Raw genomic sequence first — 10,462 nt, forward strand, 5'->3', positions numbered from 1 at the left:
AGACGAAGATCCCAACGTTCACTTGGTGAATTTTCTGGAGTTTTGCGATACATTTAAAATCAATGGCGTTTCTGATGGTTCCATTTGTCTTCTGTTATTTCCCTTTCCAGTGAGGAACAAAGCTAAACAATAGTTGAACTCGTTACCACGAGGGTCAATCACTACTTGGGAACAAATGACCGAAAAGCTTTTATTAAAATATTTTTCTCCGACTAAAATGGCTAAATTACGTAATGATATCTCTTCTTTTGTGCAGATGGATTTAGAAACACTCTACAATGCATGGGAGAGATACAAGGACCTTTTGATAAGATGCCCTCACCATGGGTTACCACTCTGGCTACAGGTTCAAATGTTTCACAATGGCTTGAATCCTTCGACTAGACAGATGATTGACGCAGCTGCTGGTGGAACTATCAATAATAAGACAACTAAGGATGCTTATGAATTTATAGAAGAGATGTCACTGTATAATTATCAGTGGCAAGTCATGAGGACAAAGCCAACGAAAACAGCCGGCGTTTTTAACGTCGATTCGGTCACCATGCTCTCTAATTAGGCAGAACTTTTGAATAGAAAAATTGACGGTTTTCTTGGTTCTTCACAGGTTCACCCAGTAATGCAGTGCGAAGCAAGTGGAGGTGGATCAAGCAACTCAGAATACCCACCCCATGGCCACAACATGGAGAACGAGCAGTTAAGTTACATGGGTAATAATCCTCGATCTCAAAATAATCCTTATAGTAACACTTGCAAGGCAGGTTGGAGGAACCACCCAAATTTCTCATGGGGAGGCCAAGGGAATCAGAGACCACCATCACCAAGCTTCCAACAACCACCCTACCAACAAGAGAAAAAGCCAAACCTTGAGGAGATGCTAACAAAATTCATCTCAGTGTCAGAAACTCATTTTTAGAATACCGAGACATCATTTAAGAATCAACAAGTGTCGATCCAGACTCGAAACTCAGATAGGACAGGTCGCCAAATTAATATCTGAATGACCACAAGGTAGCCTATCGAGTAACACTGAATCTAACCCAAGGGAACAACTCAACGCAATTACCATTCAAGACAAAGAAGGGTTAGTGGAACCTGAACCAGAACCAAGGCAAGGAATTGTGGTAAGTAAAAGCAAAGATGAGGTAGACCACAGTGAACAAACACCGGTAAGTAAAGAGTACAAATCTCGTGTGTCATACCCCAATGCGACAAGGAACGACCGCATAGACGAATAATTTGATAAATTCCTTAAATTATTAAAGAAATTACATAGTAACTTACCATTTATTGAAGCTCTTTCGCAGATGCCAAACGCAGTCAAATTCTTAAAGGAGCTTTTAACAAATAAGTGGAAGTTGGATGAGGCGTCGTATGTGGAGCTAAATGCGGTTTGCTCAGCCATACTACAAAATAAACTGGCTAACAAATTAAAAGATCCAGGAATTTTTACGATTCCTTGTTTAATTGGTAGCTTAGATGTTAATAATGCTTTGGCTAATTTAGGGGCTAGTATCAATGTCATGCCTTACAAAATGTTTAAGCAACTAGGTCTTGGGAAACCTAAATAAACTAGGATGAGTATTCAATTAGCCGATAAAACAATCAGATTTCCTAGAGGTATTATTGAAGATGTACTTGTTAAAATTGACAAATTTATATTCCCAGTTGATTTCGTTGTTCTAAACATAGAGGAGGATAGTAACATGCCTTTAATTTTAAGGAGGCCCGTTTTAGCAACTGTTAGAATGATAATTGATGTTGGTACAGGTGAACTCACACTTTGTGCGGGTGATGAAACAATCACTCTTCAAGCTCATAATTCGAGTAACACATCAAAAATCGAGGGTGATTGCATAAATCATACTACTAGTACTGATCATGTGGTGAAACCCTCTGTGCAAAAAACAGGTTCGAAGAGTGCACATGAGCCGTGTAAAAGCAACAACAAAGGACTTATCTATGAAGAACGAAGTCTAAGAGTTGAGGAACTAGATGAATGGTGGACACATAAACCAAAACCATGCCTTGACGACCTTAATATCCCACCAAATCAACTTAAGGTTGGAGACAAAGTACTACTAGATACAGCAGATCCTCGTATTGCCACTTCTGAATCTAATGGAGAAATTCCTCTCACGGTACTCAATATTCTTCCATACAGTACAGTCGAGGTAATTCATCCTAAATTTGACACTTTCAAGGTAAATAATACTCGTCTAAAATCTTATTTTGATAAAATTTATAGCAGGGATGAGGGGTGTAAACTCCTTGAACCACCATGACTATGCGAGATCGAAGTAAGTCGAGTTTAGACTATAAATAAGTGCTTCTTGGGAGGCAACCCGAGCACTAACAGTATTGATTTCTTTAAAATTTTAGTTTCTAACATCTAATCACTAACTGAGTGCTTGAAACACAGGCTTTCTAATCCACACGGCTAGGCACACGGGCGTTCCTTAGGCCATGCTCACACCATGAGCGGAGACACGGCTGTGCAATAAGGCCGTGTGAAAACAGGGTAAAATTTTTCCTAACACGAGATTTGATAAGTTGTCACAGCCGTGCGATGTGGCCGTGGGCGAGCCTGTAAAAACAACATGAATGTGAGACACGCTCGTGTCTCGAAACCATGGTTGAAATTGAGAATTTAGCACGGGCGTGCGAGACGCCCGTACCCACCACCTGTGCTCAAGACTAATAAAACAACACGGGCGTGCACCTATATACACGGGTGTGGGAGAAGCGAACAAAGTAGAACACGACCGTGCAACACGGTCGTGTGCATCATCACGCCCAAAGGACACGGGCGTGGGACGAATTTAAAATGTGCCGAAATTTGAAAATCAGGATAAACACCAACTGAAATAAAGGCACATGGGTGTGCCCCATGGCCATGTACCCCAAAATCTATATAAACCCCTCACTATTCATCATCCCCTTCCCCAAAATCCCTAACCCTAGCCGTCGCAACCCTTGACCACGCTCTCCTTACCATGCCCGTGAGCCGACCCAAGCTCTTCCATCTTGCGTTTGTCTACTCTTTTCTCTCTATTCTCTTCAAATATTTTACTTATTTCATGATTTTTTATTTTTTTTATTTGACTATTTTTGGGTAAATATTTATGGTTATAATGATAGTAATACTTATGCTCTTTGTTAGAAATTTGCCATTTTAGTCAATGCATTATGCTCCATTCATCCATTTTTCTTGTTTACATTGATTTCATGCTTACCCACACTATATTTCATATTATCAAACCCACATGCATTCATTCACTAGTTATTCCATTTAGCACTATTCCCATGTTCCTATTGTTAATAATGATTTCCATTAAAATTTAGTTACTTTTCATCTTACCTGTTACTTGTGATGCCCATGACGTATTCTTCTTTAATGTTAACATACTTGTATACCTCTCTATGCCATTCTTGGGGAGTATTGTTTTAACTTCGAATTTTCATTGCAGGTATACCATGTCAACCTCACATGGCAAAAAGACCGTCGTCCCCGCTTCAACGAACAGGAAAAGAGCAACGTCATCCTCGGGTCCTACCACTGAGATTCGCCACCCTTTCTTTCAGTTCCCTTAGGACCCCAAGAAGAACTCTTTCAAATGCTTCGGGCCCGACCCTTAGGTGTGGGGCGCTGCATTGACTAGGCTGCACTTGAATAAGTCCAACTGGCTAACACAGTCCGAGCTCTTCTGACGACTGACCCGTGGGAGCTCTTCTTTGGGATCATCAAGCTAACGTACCTCAAGCTCACCCTGGAACTCTATTTGACCTTTCACTTCCAAACCGTTATGATGGAGTTTGATGATCCAAGAATGGTCCGGTTCTACCTTGGTGGTTTGGTTCTCCAGTTGAGCGTACTCGAGTTTGAAATTGCACTAGGGCTATATACGAAGGAGTTCATGGACGACAACGAGCTCGACACCCTTCATCGCCATATTCACTATTCTTCTTCGAAGTGTTGGAGAGCTTTGGTCCCTGACTTGGCTACCTATAACCCCAGCTGCTCCAAGGCATCGGCTCTCGCCCCGTCCCTTAGATACCTGCACGCTATCCTTGCTTACACCCTGACAGGACCGCGTGAGAGCATCGGCGTCATCAACACTCACAAAACCTACTTTTTATGGAGTATAGAGAATAGAGACGTCTTCGACCTTGCCTATTTTAATTCCCTTGCCATTCACCATTAAACGGAGTGGCATAGGAGAGGAGTCATCTCCATTGGCCCCTATGTGACTAGACTGGCACGGTACTTCGGGATCCTCAACATAGCAACGCAATCATCCTCCCTCACCCTCATCGGCCAGATGTCGCCACAGGGCATCTCGAGTATGATACATATGAGAATGATCGAGGAACGACGTGGAACCTACCCTCCTCAGTACCGCTTCGTCCAGTCCACCGAAGAGGAAGACCCAAATGACATTACTGATGATGTCCCTCCACGTCATGAGGACCCACTGTCTTAGCCACCGCCCATCCATCGTCCAATTCATGCTACGGCTTCACACTCTGACATCTCTGAGTGCCTTACTCGATTTGAGAAGTAGCATTTTCAGCGCTCTGATCACATTGATGTTAATCTTCATCAGATTTGTCAGCACCTTCACATCTTATCGCCACCGCCACCTTACGAACCATCTGGCGATGACGATGTTTAAGAACTTTTTTTATTATTATCATTTTTTTACTTTTATCTTTATTGATCTTCTTTAAGTACTTTTTATTCTATTTTCCTTTAATATTATTTCATTTTTAGGTTTTATAATTTTTATTAAACAATTTATAGTTTCGGCTATTCCTTTACGAGTAATTATGCCTCTTTATATTTCCTAAAGAGTTCTTCATGTTATCACAGTTATAAAGAGCTCCAAAGCTCATCATTACCTAGGAACTCGAACCTCTACTGGCAAAGGTTTTCCACGACTGCCATGTCTTGCTCGACCACGACCATAGCTGCTACCAGATATAATATTCTTTTGGCGCAGGACTTATGGCCTAATGAACCTATACAACCATCGGAGTATCCTCCTCCACTCTTATCAGGGCCTTGGCCTATTATTCTCCATAACTCCAATTTAAGGAATCCATACATCATTCAAGAAGTTTCACTTCTCCCCCTATCTTATGATCTTATATCTATGCCGTCGTAAATCTAACTTTGTACATTAAGAGAAATGTACATCTTAAGTGTGGGGGGACTTTTATGTCATTATCAGAAAAATCCCTGAATTTTGTCTTATTCTCATTTGATCTTCTCATATCATTATTAGAATGAATTTTGATTGATTTATGATTTTCTATTAATATGTCTTGAATTAAAACATAGGCATTTATGCATTGACTATACAAACTTTAAGGAATTAGAGAATCAACCATGATAAAGTTAATTTTTGAGAATTAAAAATTTTTAGGTTGTTTCCCCAAGTTTAGGTATTATCTTGAGTTAAAATTCACAGGTTTAAACATCAAAAAGCCATAATTTTTGTAAGATCTTGAACTTGTACAGCATCTATTATTTCTTTCATGCTCACTTTTATTGTTTCTTTGAGTGCGTCAATATTGAATTCTCATTCTAGTACTTGCTTGATTATGCATGTCAAGACCATACCATCTGATTTGATATGTCGATATGATAAAGGCACTTAGGTTTAACCCACTCACTCCATAAAAGCCTACCTTCACAATTAACCCTTAGTGAACCCCCTTGAGCCTAACAACCCAATCATTGATTTTCCCTCAACATTAACCCTTAACCCATTATTGTTGAAATCCCCTAAATTAATTTGATCCCTATTTTTGTCGAGATTTGATTTGAATAATTGCTTATCTATGTTTTATTTTTATAGATTGCCTATGTTATTTAACTTGTTTTAAAAAAAATACATACATATATATTAGTAGTTATTCATCATTTTTTTTTGAGCTTGCTTATCTAGTTAGGTAATTTTTCAATTCAATCTTGATTCTAACCTTTTCTTTCAGTTTGTGACCACACCCCCTAACCAAAGCCACGTTACAACCCTCTAAAGACCTTTTGATTGACATATCATCTCAATATATAGTGGTGGAGATTTAATTTTCATGCAAGCCTATGGTAATAACGTTTAATATTGACTAATGAGTGCTTCATTTATTGTCCTTAAACACCTCAAGTGATTTGAGTGATTCTTTAGTGAGGATGTTAAACTTTGTGATATTTTGAATCAAAGGTAATCACTTAAATGAGGGGAGACACCTATACTTTTGTGATAAAATGCTCAACTTGGAATGTTTAAAACTTTGATGTCCTTCTAGTTGATTTCTCAATGTATGACTACTTATGGTTTATTTTGAGATATTATCGATAGGGATTATAAGTTGAGAATAGTTTATTTTGATTGTGAGTTGAGAATTTTGCTTAAGGACAAGTAAACGCTTAAGTGTCGGGGTATTTGATAAACCATAATTTATACATATTTTTATCCCATGCTTAGCACATTTATGGATGATTTCTCCTTATATTTGGTGAATTCGATGCTCCTAATCCTTTAATTTCATATTTTATACTTAGGTGAGCATAGGAGAATAAAAAGAGCAAGAAACGGGCCGAAAACGGAGAAAATAGACCAACATGAGAAATTAACACGGCCTGTACTTCCTTACACGGGTAGTCTACATGGTTGTGTCCATTTGGTAGAATTGAAGCACGACTTACACGAGTAGACCACACGCCCGTGCCTATTTAATAGCCTTGACCACGGTCTAAAGCAATCGCACACGGGCGTGTCCCTGTCGAGCCCAAGTATAGTCCTATTCAGAAAAGGCCACTTTTGAAGGCTCTTAGGCATTCTAAAGCCTATTTAAACACCTGAGGAGGCACTAGAAAAGGATACACGAAGTAGGAGGGAAGAAATTACTCAAGGAAAGTCAATTGCTCCATCTCAGAAGCGGGATTCATCATCAAGACTGAAGATCTCCCTTCAATTTCCTTCAAGAGTTTTGGGTTTTCTTTATGTTTTGTTATCTTCATTATTTTGAGATGTTTTCTTTCATAATTATGAACTAAAACCCCTAAATACCTAAGGGGAATGAAACTTAAGACGGACCTTGTTATTATTATCTAAATTGTATGATAAGTATTTGACTTGTTCTTAATTATGTGTTCTTACTCCTTGTTTTAATATTCCAGGATATTGATTCAAGTTAATGCGCTTATTCAGAGGAGCAAAAGTCCCTATATAAGAGTAAATTTATCATAATTAAGCGGAGGCGATTGCACGCCTAGAGATAGGGTGACAAGATTTTGCCAGATTAGGGTGAAACCTAATAAGGGAGTCCATAGATTGAGTTAATACAACATTAGGGTGTTAATTAGAAAGAGATTTCAATTAATCAACCTAGGGTTAGACGTTATTAGTCTCGAGAGAGATAATAATATAACTTAGGGATTTCTACGGATCAAGTCAAATGAATAAATCGTCTGATTCAGAGTCAAATAACAAGTAAGTTCTAGGTGGATTTTTCCTTGGGTATTGTCTTCATCAATCGAGTTTTCCCAAAAGCTTTTCCCCAATTTTCTCTCTGTACACCCTTAGTTTAGTTAATTAGTTTAGATAAACAATTCCCTTAATTTTTAGGCTAGATAAGAAAAATATAGTAATTAATAGTACTCTTGGTTCCTTTGGGTTCGACAATCCGGTCTTGCTAAAGCTATATTACTGTTCGATAGGTACACTTGCCTTCATCGTGATAATAATTAGTTTCAAGAATGATCAATTATAAATTTTTAAAACCTGTCGTGAATATCACATATCAGTTTCTTATATGTTATTTGATTTCTATTCCCTGAATTGTTGTTTGTGTTTAAGTAATTTTCTCAAATCTATCATTACAGGTAATTTCTTTTATTTGTAGTTTTCATTGATTCTGTTTTGGAATAATTTGTGGATTTTTATGCATTGTTTGATTTATAGTTTAAGATCAAGGATGATAAGCTATTCTGCAGAAATTATTATTTTAAGTTGTTTCCCTGAACTGAAGAATTATCTTGTAATTTTAGATTTGCAAGTTTTACATCAAAACCATAATTTTTTATAAGCAATTAAGCCTATAGAACATACATTTTATTTCGTGCTCATTTTATTTTTGGTTGTGAGTATGTCAACTTGATTTGTTATTCCAGAACTTTCTTCAGTTATACATGTTGAGACCATATTATTAATTTGATATATTGAAATGATAGAAGCACTTAGGATTTAACCCACTTAACTTTTAACACAACTTACCTGTTGTATTATCCCATAGTAAACATCATTGATCCTAACGGACATTTTTTCTAACCCATTAATGTTAACTCATAACTCATATCAATTTTCTAAAATTATCCTTTTTAGTGACCCCTTTTTGTCGAGATTTGATTTGGTTAATTGCCTAACTATGTTTGTAACATCCCGAATTAGGGCCTAGTCGGAACAGTAGTTTCAGGACCAAAAATCTGACATAAGAAAGTTTATTTTTATTATATTTTTATGGTCTACAATTTCATGAAATGATTTTGTGAAAATCTCATTCAAAAATTTTGACTTTTGGGCACTCAATTTAGTCAAAATGACTAAATTGTAAAAATTGTGAAAGTTGATTTCTACATGTTAGAGGTGTCTAATTGTTATGAAATTTTAAATTGGAGGTCCTTAAATTATAATTAGACCATTGGTTAATTTTTGGACAAAAATAGACATGAAATGAGTGAAATAGAATATTTTTAAGTTAGGGGTATTTGGTAATCTAATAATTAAAATAATTAAAAAGGGAAAACAAGCCAAATTTGTTCATCTTCTTCTTGTCTAGCTGAATCTACCATGGAAGCCATGGCTAGGGTTTGGTTCAAGCTTTAAAGCTCATTTGTAAGTGATCCTTGGCCCCTTTTTAATGTTCTTTACATTTTTAAAGAATTGGTAACTTTATTTACCTATTTCTACCATTATTTTGAGCTAGGGTTCATGTTTAAAATTTTACCCATGAGTGATATACATGTGTTTTGATGTCTAATGGTAGAAAATGAATGTTGGGTGTTAAATAAATGACTTTTGCTAAGTGATTTTCAGTGAAAATGCTTAAAAGGACCGTTTTGTAAAATTTATAAAATTTATCATAAAAGTGTGATTTTGTAATATCCCGAATTAGGGGCTAATCGAAATAGTGGTTTCGTGACCACAAATTTGAGATAGAAATAATTATTTTATGATTATTTTGAGGTCTATGATATGATTGGATGACTGTGTGAAACTTTCGTGAAGAAATTCTATGCATAAAGTGCTTAATTTGAAGTTAGGGACTAAATTGAATAAGTTGCAAAACTTGCATTCTAGAAGTTTCTAGTATGAATTTGCTTTGAAATATTAATTAGGAGGTCTTAAATAGAAATTTTACCAATTTCAAAGTTTATGGACAAATATTGGACATGAATGGAATTTTTGGAAAGTTTAGTAGTAAGGGCATTTTGGTCATTTAGGGGTAAAATGAATTAAAATACAAAATTAAAAGCCAATTTTGCTTATCTTCTTCACCATGGACGTGTATACCAAGGGAGACTCCATGTCTAGGGTTTCCAAGCTTCCAAGCTCGATTGTAAGTCCGTTCTAGCCTCGTTTTTAATAATTTTTACTTTTTTGGAGTCCTCGTAACTTGATTTAGCTTATGCTAGCAATAATTCAACCTAGGGTTCATATTTGGAAAAATACCCATAGGTGAAATTTGTGTATTTTGGTGTTTTATGATAGAATATGAGGTTTTAAATTATGTTAGACAACTTGTGCTACTCGGTTTTAAGTGAAAACGAGCAAAAGGGCTTAATCGGTAAAAATACCTAATAGTCATAAGTACATGTTAGAGTGAGAATTTGATGTTGCCATAGAAGGGAAAAATGATCAGCATGTCATAAAACATAAGAAAATAGGATGAAGTTTAATTTCTGAACCTTGGGCAAAAGTGCAAATATGCAAAAGTTTAGGGGTCAAAATGAAAATTTTTAAAAATATGATTTTTTGACCCGTATGAATAGTGTGACTAATTATTAGGCTAAATTTGATATTATAGATGAAGGAAATCGAGATTCGGGCTTAAATCGAGAAAATACAAGGTTATGGACTAAAATGGTAAATTGTTGTTTCTGGATCGAGGTAAGTTCGTATGATAAAATAATGCAATGTTATGTTTGAATTATCTTTCTTACTATTATTGCATATATTTTATGATTTAATATATTGGAAAAGTTGATGGAATGGTGTTTATGATGTGGAAATATGACATGAAAGAATGTTACATGAAATGCAAGAAAATGATGATACATGACAAGTGATATATGAAATATGTGATATATGTTATGTAAATTCTTAAAAACTGATTTGATATTTGAGTTGTGTCTTATTATACTACGAATGGACAATTGGTACTATGGATAGTGAGA

The 10,462-nt window shown here is 36.3% G+C and overlaps 1 non-coding gene across 1 annotated transcript; it reads right to left on the minus strand.

Moving 5' to 3' along the window:
• Positions 1 to 223: 223 nt before the first annotated feature.
• LOC128287764 (small nucleolar RNA R71) lies at positions 224 to 330 on the minus strand. The gene has a single exon (XR_008278465.1). It is a non-coding gene; the product is annotated as a small nucleolar RNA R71 (small nucleolar RNA).
• Positions 331 to 10,462: the final 10,132 nt, after the last annotated feature.

Source organism: Gossypium arboreum, unplaced genomic scaffold, assembly GCF_025698485.1.
Source record: "Gossypium arboreum isolate Shixiya-1 unplaced genomic scaffold, ASM2569848v2 Contig00158_ERROPOS4873151+, whole genome shotgun sequence".
Lineage (NCBI taxonomy): Eukaryota > Viridiplantae > Streptophyta > Magnoliopsida > Malvales > Malvaceae > Gossypium > Gossypium arboreum.